The sequence below is a fragment of the Castor canadensis genome, chromosome X, assembly GCF_047511655.1.
Source record: "Castor canadensis chromosome X, mCasCan1.hap1v2, whole genome shotgun sequence".
Taxonomy (NCBI): domain Eukaryota; kingdom Metazoa; phylum Chordata; class Mammalia; order Rodentia; family Castoridae; genus Castor; species Castor canadensis.
Genome location: NC_133405.1, coordinates 4,268,699 through 4,286,434, shown reverse-complemented (window position 1 = coordinate 4,286,434; position 17,736 = coordinate 4,268,699).

Genomic DNA, 17,736 nt, shown 5'->3' with positions numbered 1-17,736 from the left:
CTGTGTGGGTGAGCTCTGCCTTGCCTTCAGGTGTGGAAGGAATCCTCAGGCGTCTTCCTTGGGGAGGGGCCCCAGCTTCTCCAGGTACTAGTAGGTTACCAGGAAGGGCACCTGGGTTCAGGGGAGCCATGGTTGCTATGGAAACGAGCCATCTCGCACCAATTTTGGCAGTCAGACTGGTTGTGTCAGCAGGAAATATGGGGGGGCAGTGAAGCATTCTGGGATTCTGGAGTGTGCATGTGTGTTCACATATACATACAAGCACACACAGACACACGTTCCACGATGGCACTTGAGATAGGTACTCTTATCCTTGTTTTATTGAAGAGAAAACTGCAGCACAGCAAAGTTGGGTCCTTGCTCAGCATGACAGAAGTTAACAAGAGGCAGAGGTAGGATTTGAACCCAGAGCCACCACACTCTATCATTTCCCTCACAGAGTCCAGGGCTGGGTCCATTTGTTGACTGGTTTTGAGAGAAGCCGTTTTCTGTTGGGTGCAGACCCATTCTCACAGTGGTCTGGATACCTTCTCCAGGTCTGTCTGGTGTGCAGTCTGGGGCAGCTCAGCATTGTGGTTAGGGTGACAGGTGCTGGACACGTGCATGTGACCGTGAAGGTTTGTAAGGAGCACTCTCCAGGACGGGGACATGGCTCAAGGGCTGGACTGGAGGTTGAGTATGGGCCTCCTCTGGAGGCAGAACACCATTTATTGGATAGAGGCATGGTGGCTTGGAGCATGGTGGGGAGGCAGTGAAGTCCATCAACACGGTAAAGGCACATGCCCTGCTAAGGTGGTGCTGTGACCTCGGAAGGGGGTCCATGTCTGTCCCTAGGAGTGAGGGATTGGGGCTGGGTACTGCCGTCCTTGGGGTTTCCCAAGTCTGCCTTTGGACTGACTGCTAGTAGTGACATCCTGAAAAATGGCAGAGCCACTGGAGGACATTGTAATAGACAAAGTGTCCTCAGAAGCCCGTGGGGCCATGTTGTAAGTGTCAATGGCTCTGGGTAGCATGCTATGGTGTAAGAGCAACTCCTTGCTTTTCCCAGCAGGACTCGAGTTGCCTATTGGGAAGTGAGCAGTGTGCTGTCCCTCACACTTTTCCCCTGCAGGGCTGCCCCAGGGCAGCTGGCATAGTGGCCGGGTGCTGGTGTTTGCCCAGCTGCATTGCCTTAGGCAGCTATCACAGTGACAGAACAGCCCGTGTTCTCTGAGCACAGACTTCATGGGGTGTGAAAGCCACCGCTGTGCCTTGCAGTGATGAATGGCTTGGATGACAGGGATCTCGGTGGTGACTTGGGTTGCTCCCATAGATTTATCTGGGAAGCTGAATCTGGACAAAGTGCCTAGCTCCCCAAGACAGGTTGAGCTTTGGGGTTGATCTCTTGCTCCTGGAGCTAGGCAGGTCACTAGCCTCAGCCAGGCCGAGCTTCCTTGGGAACCTGGCTAGGGTACAGGTCTCTGAGCTCTGATTCTCTCCTATTGCCCAGTGTCCAGTGGGACCCCTAAAAGCTCCTTGTGAGTTGGTTAGGGTGTAGGGTAACATCCTTTAGCCCTTGGAACACCAGCCAAGGTGGGGTGCAGACAACCCTTTTCCATCTCTTGGGGTGACGTGCTCTTGCGCTGGTCAGAACAGAGGAACTGCACTGGCAACTTTGCCTGTTTCTGGCACTCAGTTCAGAGGCCACAGGTGGGCAGGAGGTGCCTGGTTAATCCTTTCCTGCTTCCTCTCAGACAGCCTTTCCATTGCCAAGTTCACTTCATGCATGGAAGAATTCAGCTCACTCCTGCTCACCATTGTCCTACCAACAACCTTCCCCCCGGGTTCCAGGCTGTTTCTTGTGGGCTGACCATCCAGGGGCGACCCTTAGAGGCAGCTGAAACCCCAGGGTGCCACTGCCAGGCTTCCCCACCCAGCCTCTATTTCATTCACCTGATCCTAGGAGATGACTCTCTCTAGGCCCCCAAATTGCTTCCGGGCCCCTTTAGATCAGCCAGGGTTAGAAGTTTCTGGCTGCTTCCTCCGTAACATCCGCTGATGCAGGGGTGCCCTCTGGTGGTCAGCGTGCCAGTCACCTCTAGCAGAACTGAGGCCAGGACACAGCAAACACTGCCAGAGTGTGCACACTCTAGTCAGCTCTTGTCCCCAGACCCCCTTCTGGGACAACTGGCAGGCTACACTTATCTGCACTGGTAGGGCCACGTGGGTGGCGTTGGGAGTCTCCAGCTTTCGCCCACTATGGGACTCGGTCTTGGTGTTCCAGGTGCCACTGGAAAAGCAGACGTAGTGGTCCTGCCTCCCACCCATAAGGTGGATGTGTGAAGGCTAGCCCTTGACTCCAGTGGGGGCCGGCCACACGGTTTTTGCCTCTTTTCTGCGGGCTTACATGCAAAGACTTGCTTTGGGGCTTGCAGTCACTTATTTTCTGTGGCTGTCATCCAAAGCACCACTAACCGGCCACCTTAAATAACAGAATTTCATTCTCTCACAGCCCTCAGGCTGGGAGTCCAAAACTCAAGGTGCTAGCAGAGCTGTTTGCTAGCCTGTGGATTGAACCCAGAGACTCGTGCATGCTAGGTAAGCACTGTGCCACGAAGCTGCAGCCCCAGGGAAGAACTGAGCTCCAGTTTCTAGAGATAGCTTTATTCCTTGGCTTATGACCTCTTCTTTCATCCTCAAAGTCACCAGCATAACATCCTCCGACCTCCTGCTCACTTTCTTTCTGACTCAGCTTCCATTGTCATATCCCATTGTCTGTCCCTCTTGTCCTCTTATAAGGACACTTTGTCACGACATTGGGCCCACCAGGTACATTCCAGCTTGGATTGAAGTCTCCTTTGCCCCAACCAATGTAAATTCTCTTATCTGTGACCTAAATTGTGGGAGTCTACTTGGTTTTACTGCCACCCGGGATCAGTCTTCTGCCAGTGAGTCCTCCGACAAATTGTACTCTGTGCAATCCTAGATCTGTCTGCCACTTTGTTTAGTCTCAAGCCACCTGCGATCAGGCCTTATACAGTAGGGTGACGTTGTTTCAGAATAGTTGGTCTTATCAAAGCTTTTTGTAATAGGAGGGTGGTCCTGGCCTTTGAATTCAGGGCCTTGTGCTTGCTAGGCAAGCACTGTACCGTTTGAGCCATGCCCCAATCCTCTTTTGCATTAATATATTTTTCAGAGAGGCTCTCCTGCTTTTGCCTGGGAGCTGGCCCCAGACCATGACCTCCTACATCCACCTCCTGCATAGCTGGGATTACAGGCATGTACCTCCACACTATGCTTGTTTGTCGAGATACAGTCTCACTTACTTTTTTTGCCTGGTGTTGGCTTTGAATCACAATCCTCCCATCTCCCCTTCCTACATAGCTGGGATTACAGGCATGCGCCCCCATGCCCAGCCCTCACCAAAGCTTTCACATGAAGTTGGAGGAGGGCTGTATATTGCATGCCCTTGAGCACTCTATTTTATTAAAGTCTTCTCTCCAAGCCTCTGTAACACAATGTCTGTTTTACAGCCACTCACTAGAGCCAATCTTCTTAGAGGGAAAGGAGAAATTATAAATAACCAGTGGATTGTTTTGTCTTGTTATGTACATGCCAAGGTGTGCCAGGGGCTTGTCAAGTCCTCCACCATTGTGATCTTTGTGAGGAAATATCTGGAATCCATTGGTCAGGATTGCTGGCCAAGGAGTTCTGGATTCCTGGGATGGGGTCGGAATGTCACCGTAAGTCTCCCTGCCACTGATCCTGGGTCTTTTGGAAAGCACTGAAGGGTGACAGGGGTTTCCATGTGCATCTCAGCCAGTTAAAGCACAATGACAATCACGATGTGGCTTGGATGTTGTGTCTCCCCTAATGGTTCATGTTGGAGCTCGGTACCCAAGGACCCAAGGTGTCAGTATTGGGGGGTGGTTAAGAACCTAGGAGGCACCCTCTTTTCAAAATGTGATGCTTCCTCATATGTGCGCTCTTGTCATGGTGTGAGACCATCCACTGTTAGGCTGAACCAGTGGGGCCCCTCCCTGCCTCATCTTGGACTCGGAAGTTGCAGAACTGTGAGCTAAATGAACCTGCTTTCTTTAGGAAGTTAGACTGCCTCAAGTATTTCTTGCTTCCTGGCTCACAAGGTTAGAATTTGCTCTTTTAGACACTCCCGACATAATGTGATATCTTTGCCAAAGGCCCAAAGGAGTAAGACCACTTGACTTTGTGCTAGAGTCTCCCAAAGTATAACCCCAAAGAACCCCTTTTTCTTTATAAGTTAATAGCCTCCAGTATTTTCTTATAGTAACAAAAGGCTGACTAATACACAATGCAAAACAAACTAATACCCATGTGCTCTCTAAATAGTTCTTCTTCACAACAACAGTATTAGGTGGATTCTGCAGTCACCCCTGCCTTATAGAATGAGGGAACTAAGCATAAAGATGTCGAATCACACAGACAGTGACTTCAGAATTTCAATCCAGGTAGTCAAGTTTCAAAGCCTCCACTCTCATCCCACTGCCTCCCCAGCTGGGCCAGTTAGCGACATGTCATCTCACAGATCCAAAACCAACTTTCATTGCCTGCTCATGATCCTGGAATATTTCTTCCTTGCCAGCTGGCATGACAAGCTGTGCCAGCACAGGGCATCGCAGGGACACTGGAGGACGAAGAGCTTCTTTTCATTGCTATGGTGTGCTTTGCCTTTTCCTGCTCCTGGGGCCCTTGGCTGGTGTGTAGGACACCCAGCAGAACTCCTTCTTGGGGTGAAACTCCTTCCTGGGGTGCTTCAGTAACGATCCTTCTCCCGTTCACCCCAGCTTCTCTGCCCCTGTATGTGGATGCCCGAGAGTTCTGGGGGAGCTGCACCTACTTTCCAGGCATATTCAGCAACACCCAATAAAAGGGCAGTTTCCTGGTAAGCTCCAAAACTCCCTAGCTGGCTCCCCAGCAAGTTCGACACCTTCTTTTGGGCAGCTTCCCAGAGAATCCATTGGAAACCCACAGAATGGTTTCCAGCCTGCCAGCCTGACTGCTGGCACTGCAGTCGGTGTCTGTCCTGTGAATTTCTCCACCATCTGCTAGGCTGAAACCATACCCTCCCCTACAAGGTCTTAATTCCACCCTTGGGAAAGCCTCCTCCCACCCAGGTGTGTTTTTTCTCTGGATGCTCTCTCTCAGCCCTAGAAGATTCTTCAGATTTCTTTTTGTATTCCTTTTAGTAGTTAATTCATCATAGACAGTTAATAACTCTTTGTAGTAAACTTTTTAATATAATTACTGTGTGTTTTCTGTTTCTCTCCTGGTTGGACCCCAACTAATACACTGGCTGAGCTTAGGTGTGGACACACCTGTTAACTGCACAGTAGTCCCCCTTTATCTGTGGGGGTTCCAAGATCCCAGGTGGATGGTTGACACTGTGGCTAGTACTGAATTCTATGTATATGACATTTTCCCCATACAAATACACCTAAAAGAAAGTTTGTATATTATTAGGCATAGTGAAAGTTTAACAAAACTGATAGTAAAATAGAACAATTCTAAGAACATACAGCAATAAATGTTACCTGAATGTGCTCTCTATCTTGTAGTGCTCTGCTCATCCTTCTGACTGTGAGATGCTACAAGGCCTACATGAAGTAGGCAAAGGCTACACAGGCACTATGACAGTGTATTGGGGTTCCTGGAACGCAAGCCCCACAATGCTGCAATTCTGTGATGCTGAGTCCAATCAACAAGATAGCTACTGAAGGAAAGGGAGCAGGATTTGGGGAAAGGGAGCAGGAGGGAGCAGGATTTCATCACATTACTCAGAACAGCATGCATTTAAAACTTTAGGAATTGTTTATTCCTGGAATTTTCCATTTTATGTTTTTGGACCACAGTTGACCACAGAAAACTGAAAGTCTGGAAAGCAAAGCTACAGATGTGAGGGCGCTGGATTTGTCTGCATGCTTTAAAATGTCACAGGTATGTAATGACGGTGACGATAATAGCTAGCAGTCATTGATCCTCTGCGACATGCCAGGCACTTTGCATACTATGCATTCGCTTCTTTAATCCTGGCAACAGCACTGTGGTTTAGAGTCTATTATTATTCCCATTTTGCAGACGTTACCCTAAAATTGTTGGACCTATATACTATCGGGTCGTTTTCTGGTGATTAGAATACAGGACATCCTTCTTGCTCTCCGGACCTATTTTATATTTGGAGCTCATCTGATTTTTAACTTTTGTATTCATAGTCCTCAAAGTTCTGAATTGTTTACAGCAGCTCCACCCGCTGACAAGGCAGAAAATGCGTATTTGAAAGCCTGGCAGTGGAAAGCCTGGGTGGCCTTCTGTCCAGCTATGGCATCCTGCTTCAAATTGGGAGGTTGAGGCTGGATAAGGCAACAGAGGCTTGAAGACCCACCTCCTCACATTACCTTGCCACGATCTCTGACCCAACTCCCATTGTTTGTACTGGCAAGGATACTATTCAAGTCCCTTCTCCCCACCTGCTTACATCCTTGAGCCAATATTGTTCACAGCCTTCTTCTATGCTTTTCAATCACTCCATTGACAAACATTTGTTGGCTGCTTTGAGTGGTAGGAGGCAGCTAAAGTTACAGCAGTGAAGTAGACATTTTTATCTTGGAGTATTGCTCAGTCCTAGACCGCTTGACAGAATTCTTTGTCTCAGGATTCTTAGTGTAGAAGGAAGAGCCCACCTTCCACTGTAGAAGACAAAATTGCCACATATCCCAGTATTTAGTGTGACCCTAATATGGCGCATGACCTAGGATAAATCAACCGGACGTACCCTTCTGAGTCTTTGAACCTGGTGTCAGTGACCTAAAGAACTGGGGAAACAGAGCAAGTCTCCCTCTGGTGATGGTAGTTGCAGTATAGCCAAGTTTCCAGGGGCAGCACTATCAGAAATGATAGTGGCAGCACCCAGTGTCTACTGCCCACAGTTTAGGAATTAGAAACCCTAGCGTCTAGTTCTTAGTGGTGACAGCAGTAAAATTATCAACAGGCCAGCTCTATGGTATCATTTGATTCATTGTTTCTGGCTACATAGCTTAAATTTAGTTATCCAAAGTCCTCAGTGATTTAATTATTTACCAAATACCCTTCTGCTAAATTCCTTTTTCTGTTTCATTAAACAAGAGCCAGTTTCCATTGATTTCACATAAAAATCTCAATTAATGCAGAATACAGCACCAGAACTTGGGTGATCCTAGTAATACCTCTAAAATGCTTCTGGATGAGCGCATAGTTATGGGTGACAACTCCCTGGGGGGGTTTTATATGCCAGAAGACAGAGCCTAGGGTTTCTATCCTTAAAGCGTGTATCCAGACAAGCTCTCTGGCTGTGGTATTAATCCATAGAATTGGCCGGAAGCAAATAGACCAGATGACTCCTAAACTATTTACTATCGATTCGTACTTAAACTTTTCTATTAAAGCAAAATTTCTTTTTAGATTTTAGGAAACCAAAAAGTTGGTTGATTTCACAGAAGTAGAGAGTAGAACAGTGGTCATTAGAGACTAGGAAGAGTAGGGGTGGGGGCTAGACAGAAGTAGGTAACTAATACCTACCTACCTAATACTGTACCAAAATACAGTTCAATAGGAGGATGACTTATACTGCTCTACAGCACAGAAGAGTGACTACAGTTTACAAGAATTTATTATATATTTTATAAAGAAACAGAAGAGAGCAGTCTAACTCCTATACCTTAGACATGAAGTAAATTTTGTGTTCTTTTCTGGCGGGGGGGAGGAATGTAGAAAAGAGAAGTTTGAAGGTTCCCACAAACAAAAAAATGATAATTGTTTAGGAGATGAAAATGCTAATTACCCTGATCTTCACACATTGCAAACATGTATTGAATTATCAGTCTGCACCCTGTAAATGTGTGTAATTGCTATGTGTCAATTAAGTTAAAAAGCAAAATATACATAGAAGACTTTTACAAATGACCACAAAAAGGACACACCTGTATAACCATTATTCAGGGGGCCAACACTCTAGATCCACCCTCCAAATACTGCCTTTCCTTCATTTCCAGCTATAAACACTATTCAGATTCTAACACTACACATTAATTTTGCCTGTTTTTGAAGTTATTAATGGGATACTACAGTATGGTATCTTTTATTCAACATTTCTTTTGCTTGGTTGATCCATGGTGTTATGTGTACTAGTTTGTTCATTTTCATTGCTCTTTAGTATTTTTTGTGAGAATATCACAATTTACATATCCATTCTGTGGTTGGTGGGCATTTGGGTTTGTTTCTAATTATTGATTGTCACAAATAATACCGTGAACATTCTTGTGTATGTGATCTATATTTTATTGTGTATGTACTTAGAAGTTGAATTACTCAGTCCCAGATTATGTATAAGTTTGACTTTAGAGATTTGAAAAAAGTAATTATAACAATTTATGAGATGGATGTAGGGCAAGATGGTGGATTGGAGCTTCCTCCACTTGATTCTGTGAATGAGAAGAGTCAGGGTAACAAATAAGAGACTATATTCTGACAAGAGAAAGCAAGGAAGAGCATCTGGAATCACAAAGGTGGGGCAGGACAGTTGAAAAGCACAGATGACAGAAAAAAAGTAGGGAACCATCTGCAGCTCCAACCACGTCTTCTCAAGGGGAGGGGAAACCAAAGATGTAATCACAAGGTAATCCTGATGGCCCTGGCAACAGACTGTCAGACCTAGCCATAGAATAAGCCCATACTTCCCAGAACCCATAAACCTGGTATGGAAATTTGGCACAACAGTGACTGTGCCTGCATGGAAGGCTAGCATTGCAAAAGAAAGACATTCTGTCACTCCACATATCTTGTAGTGCTACAGCTGGGTACCATCTTGAGAGTGGACCTACTGTTTGAGATCGAACTACTCTGAGGACCTGAAAGCAAGTAACATTTGTGGCTCAGGGAGCCTGGGGACACCCCGCCACAGTTTCTGGGTAGGAGACAGACATGAGAGGGGTCATGGAGGGGAGACGTTCTGACATGAAAGTGGTGAGAAGTTTAAGCAGCAGGGAGCTCAGGAAGTGATGGTGTCAGTGGTCAGTGACCCCACACTTGCAAGGAGAAAGCCCCATCAGCTGAGGATCGCTGCAGAAACAGAGCCCTGAGCGTGTGGCCAGCAAACTCCTTGAGTTCTGAACCCCAGTACTTTAGATCACACGATTATCCCAGTCTCCATCCTCCTACAGGGAGGTTAATTGCTGGGCAAGGTCTGAAAGGGCTGATCTCCATTGATAGAATGCCTGATTCCCTCAGTTCTCCCCCTTCAGTCCATTTCTCAGTCCTCTGATCCCCCCACTTTCCAATACATTCAATGGATACCCCAAGGTGTGGATGCTTGCTGCCTCTGAGGGCACAAACCAGGAGTGGGGGGGTGCTGCAAGTGGGAACTTCCAAGCCCACAGGCTGCAAAGCTCCTTGTAGCCAGCAATAGTTCCCAATACACAAAAAAGGGAAGCTTCTAAAGTGAAAGCAGCCCTGAGTTGGACAACTGACCCTGAGTGACTCTGCCTTTAGTGCACATACAGAAATAATCTATACACTAGGAACTAAAAGAGATCCCAGCTAGCTTTCTTCTTCTCTCTTAGTGATGCTGGGGATGGTGCCCATTTTCCTGAACACATTGGCACATGTTAGGCTACAGAGCTTACCCTAATCAACCCTACCACTACCCACACCTGTCTGAACATTGAGACTACTTCAACTGAAAGACTATGGATGATTAAAACTTCCAACCAAAGACTTGACCTCAGATGCACAAATTCCAATGCAGAAAATAAGAAATATGAAGAAACAAGAAACATGACTTGGCAGGTTCCCACTTGCTCTGCAGCAACCCCCCCACGCCACCACACCCTTGGTTTGTGCCCTCACAAACAGACTTTAATGATAGTGAAGTGGATGAAGTCTCAAAGAATTCAAAACAATGATTATAAGAATGATCAATGAAATTAAAGAGGACACAAATAGACACCTGAATGGATTACAAGATAATACAAAAAACCAGATGAATAAAATAAGGAAGGCTATGTAGATATGAAAGGGGAATTCAATAAAGTTATAGTAAGCCTGAAAAAAATCGAAATTCTGGAAAGGAAAAGCTCAATAAGTCAAATAAAAACTCAGTCGGAAGCTTCAGCAATAGACTGGATCAAGTTAATGACAGAATATAAGGGCACAAAGACAATTTAGATGAATTAGAACATTCAAGGTTGAAGAAAAATAAGAAAGTACAAATAGAACAATACAAGACTTGTACAATACCATTAAAAGTCCAAAGACACGAATCATAGGAAAAGAGGTGCAAGATAAAGACATAGAAAATAATAGCAGAAAAGTTCCCAAATCTTGGGAAAGAAATGGTCATTCAGATATAGGATGTTTTAGAATACCAGACAAGACTAGAAAAGAACCTCTTCACATCATATTATAGTTAAAACTGAAAGCTGCAAAAAGAGGAGCATCAAGTCACATATAAAGGCAAACCCACCAGAATAACAGCATGTTATTCAACTGAAACTCTAAAAATAAGGAGGCCACAGAATGATGTTCTAAGCCCTGAAAGAAAATAACTGCTAAAATAGATTATTGTATCCAGCAAAGCTCTTCTTCATAAATAAAGGAGAAATAAAAATCTTATATGACAAAATCTAAAGAAATTCATAACCACTAAGTCAGCCCTGCAGAAGGTACTTAAAAGACTCCTCCATACAGAAGAGGAAAACAAATGCAACAATGAAAATGCAGGAAAGAATAGATCTCGCTAGATGAATGGATAAGCAAATGAGAATTAAGGACGAACCAAACATTATAAAACCAACATGATAAGAATACCTTCTAATAATAACTCTTAATGTTTATGGTCTTAATTTTTCAATCAAAAGACATAGAGCAATGGATTGGAGTTAGACCCAACTGCTGCTCACAAGAAATGCACTTTACATATTTGCAGACGACATGATCCTATACCTTAAAGACCCAAAAAACTCTACTCAGAAGCTTCTAGACATCATCAATAGCTATAGCAAGGTAGCAGGATATAAAATCAACATAGAAAATTCATTAGCATTTCTATACACTAACAATGAGCAAACGGAAAAAGAATGTATGAAAACAATTCCATTTACAATAGCCTCAAAAAAAAATCAAATACCTAGGTGTAAACCTAACAAAAGATGTGAAAGACCTCTACAAGGAAAACTATACACTTCTGAAGAAAGAGATTGAGGAAGACTATAGAAAGTGGAGAGATCTCCCATGCTCATGGATTGGTAGAATCAACATAGTAAAAATGTCTACACTCCCCAAAGTAATCTACATGTTTAATGCAATTCCCATCAAAATTCCAATGACATTCATTAAAGAGATTGAAAAATCTACTGTGAAATTTATATGGAAACACAAGAGGCCACGAATAGCCAAGGCAATACTCAGTCAAAAGAACAATGCAGGAGGTATCACAATACCTGACTTCAAACTATATTACAAAGCAATAACAATAAAAACAGCATGGTACTGGCACAAAAACAGACATGAAGACCAGTGGAACAGAATAGAGGATCCAGATATGAAGCCACACAACTATGAGCAACTTATCTTTGACAAAGGAGCTAAAAATATATGATGGAGAAATAGCAGCCTCTTCAACAAAAACTGCTGGGAAAACTGGTTGGCAGTCTGCAAAAAACTGAAACTAGATCCATGTATATCACCCTATACCAAGATTAACTCAAAATGGATCAAGGATCTTAACATCAGACCCCAAACTCTTAAGTTGATACAAGAAAGAGTAGGAAATACTCTGGAGTTAGTAGGTATAGGTAAGAACTTTCTCAATGAAACCCCAGCAGCACAGCAACTAAGAGATAGCATAGATAAATGGGACCTCATAAAACTAAAAAGCTTCTGTTCATCAAAAGAAATGGTCTCTAAACTGAAGATAACACCCACAGAGTGGGAGAAAATATTTGCCAACTATACATCAGACAAAGGACTGATAACCAGAATATATAGGGAACTTAAAAAACTAAATTCTCCCAAAACTAATGAACCAATAAGGAAATGGGCACGTGAACTAAACAGAACTTTCTCAAAAGAAGAAATTCAAATGGCCAGAAAACACATGAAAAAATGCTCACCATCTCTAGCAATAAAGGAAATGCAAATTAAAACCACGCTAAGATTCCACCTCACCCCTGTTAGAATAGCCATCATCAGCAACACCACCACCAACAGGTGTTGGCGAGGATGCAGGGAAAAAGGAACCCTCTTACACTGTTGGTGGGAATGCAGACTAGTACAACCACTCTGGAAAACAATTTGGAGGCTACTTAAAAAGCTGGACATCGATCTACCATTTGATCCAGCAATACCACTCTTGGGGATATACCCAAAAGACTGTTACTCCAGAGGCACCTGCACATCCATGTTTATTGCGGCACTATTCACAATAGCCAAGTTATGGAAACAGCCAAGATGCCCCAGCACTGATGAATGGATTAAGAAAATGTGGTATCTATACACAATGGAATTCTATGCAGCCATGAAGAAGAACGAAATGTTATCATTCGCTGGTAAATGGATGGAATTGGAGAACATCATTCTGAGTGAGGTTAGCCTGGCTCAAAAAACCAAAAATCGTATGTTCTCCCTCATATGTGGACATTAGATCAAGGACAAACACAACAAGGGGATTGGACTTTGAGCACATGATAAAAGCGAGAGCACACAAGGGAGGGGTGAGGATAGGTAAGACACCTAAAAAACTAGCTAGCATTTGTTGCCCTTAACGCAGAGAAACTAAAGCAGATACCTTAAAGCAACTGAGGCCAATAGGAAAAGGGGAACAGGTACTAGAGAAAAGGTTAGATCAAAAAGAATTAACCTAGAAGGTAACACCCACGCACAGGAAATCAATGTGAGTCGATGCCCTGTATAGCTATCCTTATCTCAACCAGCAAAAACCCTTGTTCCTTCCTATTATTGCTTATACTCTCTCTACAACAAAATTAGAAATAAGGGCAAAATAGTTTCTGCTGGGTATTGAGGGGGGGAGAGAGGGAGGGGGTGGAGTGGGTGGTAAGGGAGGGGGTGGGGGCAGGGGGGAGAAATGAACCAAGCCTTGTATGCACATATGAATAATAAAAGAAAAAAAAAAGAAATGCACTTTACAGGCAAAGAAAAATGCAGGTTTAAAGTGAAATGAGGGAAAATGATATTCCAAGAAAACGGAGCCTGAAAACAAGGAGTAGCAATACTCATATCAGACAACAACTTCAAATCAAAATCAGTCAGAAGAGACAAAGATGTCACTTCATAATTGATAAAGGAAACAATATGTTAAGAGGGGATAACAATTGTAAACATGTACATGCCAAATGTTAGTGCACCCAATTTCATAAAGCAAACACCATTGAAAATAAAAGACCAGAGAGACTCCAACACATTAATAGTGTGTGACTTCAATATCCTACTCTCATAATAAATAGGGCGTATAGACAAAACAACAACAAAGAAGCTTCAGAATTAAACAACATCAAATTAACTTAACAGACATCTACTGAATATTCCACCCACCAGTCACAGAATACACATTTTTCTCCCAAGCCCACGGAAATTTCTTCAAAATACACCATTTTTAGGACATAAAGTAAGTCTTAACAAATACAACAAAATAAGAATAACTTCCTGTGTTTTATCATACAAAATGGAATAAAACTAGAAATCAACAGCAAGAGAAACTACAGAACATATGCAAACACATAGAGACCATACAATTGACTTTTGAATGATTAGTGGCTCATTAAAGAAATAAGGGTTAAACCAGAAAATTCCTAGAATTAAATGAAAATAAAAACACAACTTACGAGAATGTTTGGGACACAGTAAATGCAGTGCTAAGAGGAAAGTTTATAGCTATAAGTACCTACATTAAACAATCAGAGATCTCAAATAAATAACCTAATGATGCACTTTAAGTTCTTAGAAAAACAAGAATGACCCAAATCTAAAATCAGTAGATGCCAAGAAATAACAAAGATTGGGGTAGAAAATTAAGGAAATGGAGGCTAAAAGAACAATCAATCAATGAAACAAAGAATTGGTTCCTTGAAAAGATAAACAAGATTGACAAACTCTTAGTCAAACTAACCAAACAAAAAGGGCAAAGACCCAAATTAATAAAATTAGTTATGAAAAAAGGGTATCACAACAAATGCCAATGAAATTTAGGGAATCATCAGAGACTGTTTCAAAAGCTTATATTCCAATAAATTGGAAAATGCAGAAGAAATGGATAAATTTCTAGATGCACCTGACCTACCAAAATTGAACCAAGTAGGATATAAACCACTTAAATCCACAATGAGCAATGAAATTGGAAAAGTAATAAAAATTCTCCCACAAAAAAGCTCAGGATGAGACGGAGTCACTGGTGAGTTCTACCAGACATTTAAAGAATAACTAACACCAATCCTCCTCAGATTATTCCATAAAATAAAAAGGGAAGGAATGGTACCAAGTTCATTCTATCAAGCCAGTGTTACCTGACACCAAAACTGGGTAAGAACACAACAACAACAAAAAAGAAAATTATAGATGAATTTATTTGATGAACATAGATGCAAAAATTCTCAACAAAATACTGGTAAACCAAATGCAACAATGCCTTAAAAGGACCACACACCATGATCAAATTGGTTTCATTCCAGGATGCAAGGATGGTTCGACATATGCAAATAAATAAGTATAGTACAGCACATGAATAGAAAAAAAGAACAAAAATCACATTATCACCTGAACAGATATAGAAAAAGCCTTTGACAAAATTCAACGTCTGTTCATAACAAAATCTCTGAAGAAACTAAAAATAAAAGAAATGTATCTCAACATAACAAAGGCTAGATACAACAAATCCTATAGTCAACACCTACTAAATGGGGAAAAACTGAAAGCAATTCTTTTGAATCGAAGAAGGTAAGGGAGTCCAGTCTCTCCACTCTTATTCAATATATGCTTGAATTCTTAGCTAGTACAGAAAGGCAAGAGAAAAAATAGAAATGATTCAAATAGGAAAGGAAGAAGTCAAGTTAGCCCTACGTGCAGATAATATGGTTCTATACTTAAAAGACCCTAAGACTCTGCTAAAACACTAAGATCTGATAAATATTTTTAACATAGTTAAGCAGGTTATAAAATCATACAAAAATCAGTAGCTTTTCTATATACCAATAATGAACAGACTGGGAAAGAAATCAGGAAAAGAATTTTGTTCATAGTAGCCTCAAAAAGTAAAAAACTACCTAGGAATAAATTTAACAAAGGAGGTAAAATACAATGAAAAGTACAAAGTCTTGAAGAAAGAACTAGAAGACACTAGAAGATGGGAAGACCTCCTGTGTTCATAGATTGGCAGAATTAATATTGTGAAAATGGCTACTGAAAGCAATCTACAGATTCAATGCAATCCACATCAAAATTCCAATGACATTTTTCATAGAAATACAAAAAGCAATCCTAAAATTCACATGGATGGAAGACTCTAAATAAGCAAAGCAATCCTGAGCAAAAGAACAATGCTGGAGGTATCACAATACTGGACTTCAAAGTATACTGCAGAGTTATAGTGAGAAAAGCAGCATGGTACTGGTACAACAATAGACATGTAGACCAGGGGAATAGAAAAGAAGTCACAGCAGAAGTGAAAGCCAAGCTTTCCAAAAGTGCCACAAAAATATGGTGGAGAAAAGGCAGTCTCTTAAACAAATGGTGTTGGGAAAACTGAATATTCATATATAGACAACTGAAACTAAATCCTATCTCTTTTCCTATGTAAAAATCAATTCAAAATGGATCAAAGACATTAACGTAAGATATGAAACTTTGACACCACCAGAGGAAAACATAGGGGAAACACTTGACGACATAGACATAGCTAAGACTTTTTGAATAAGACTGGAATACCTCAGAAAATAAGAGAAAGCATGGACAAATGAGATTACATTAGATTAAAGGTCTGCAAATCAAAGGAAACAATTATTAGAGTGAAGAGATAGCCTACAGAGTGTGAGAAGATCTTTGCCATGGAACAAGGAATTAATATCCAGAATATACAAAGAGCTCAAAACAAAGTTAAAAGAACAAATAATCCTATTACTAAAGTGGATTGAACAGACAGTTGTCAAAAGAAGAAGTCCAAATGGTCAATAGATACATGAAGAAATGTTCAAGGGCAGGTGGAGTGGCTCAAGTGGTAGAGCACCTGCCTAGCAAAGGTGAGGCCCTGAGTTCAAATCCTAGTACTGCCAAAAAAAAAAAAAAGAAATGTTCAACATCTTTAGCAGCAAAGGAAATCAAATCAAAATGCCACTGAGTTTCCTATCATCAAGAAAACAAACAACTGCAAATGCCAGCAAGGATTCCAGGGACAAAAAAAGCCCTCATACACTATTGGTGGGAATGTAAATTAGTGCAGCCACTATGGAAGTTAGTATAGCGGTTCCTCAAAAACCTGAAAATAGAGCTACCATATGATCCCGCCATACCACTTCTGGGCATGTCTGTGCTCCAGGATATGATAGCGTCACTTGCACATCCAGGTTTATTGCAACACTATTTATAATAGCCAAACTATGGAATGAGCCTAGGTGCCCATCAGCTGAAGAATGGATAAAGAAAATGTGGTATATGTACCCAAGGGAGTATTAATTAGCTATAGAGATGAATGGGATCACATCATTTTCAGGGAAATGGATCATTTGTGTTAAGTGAAGTAAGCCAGACTCAGAAAGACAAATATTGCATGTTTGCTCTCATTTGTAGGATCAAGACCTAAAAAATGACATGACTGTAAAAGGGGGATAGTTTGGAGGAGGACCAGCAGGATAGAGGAAGGGTGGGAGGAGAGGGTAATAAGGGTGAGCATGTTTGAAGTACATTATATTCATGTATGAAAATAGAATAATGAGCTGGGCGCCAGTGGCTCATGCCTGTAATCCTAGGTACTCAGGAGGCAGAGATCAGGAGGATCACAGTTTGCGAGACCCTATGTCAAAAAACCCCACCACAACAAAAAGGCTGGTGGAGTGGCTCAAGGTGTAGGCCCTGAGTTCAAATCCTGGTACCACCAAAAAGAGAGTAATTGAGGGGTGAATTTGATCAAGTACATTCTACTCATGCATGGAAATATTGCAATGGACCCCCTTTGGTCAATTAATATATGCTAATCACAAAAAGTAAAATGAAATTTGAAATTTATTTCATTCATAATATTTTACATCCCAAAGCTATGTAGAGTTGTGCTTAGATCATCACTAGCTTTTGACATACCTTTAAGGAGTTCTCTACCTCAGTTGTGCTCACAGTGTGGTCCGGAGCTCCTAAGTGTCTGTGAGACACTTTTAGAAAATCTGGGAGGTCAGAAGTATTTTCATAGCAGCCCTAAGATGCTGTTAGTCCACTTCACTGTTACTCTGCCGTGAGCGTACAGTCAAATTTTCTAGAGGGTACGTGACAGAGAGTATTGCAACAGACCAAAGGCAGATGCGGGCGTGGGAGTGCAGATGTAGTAAGACAACTCTTATCTGAAATCAGAGTTCTGAGTTTTTCAGATTTTGCAATCCTTGCATATGTGTATGAAATATGTTGGATATGAGACCCAAATCCACCCGCAAGCATCATTTAAGTTTCATATGCGTCTTCTGTACACAGGCTAACGGT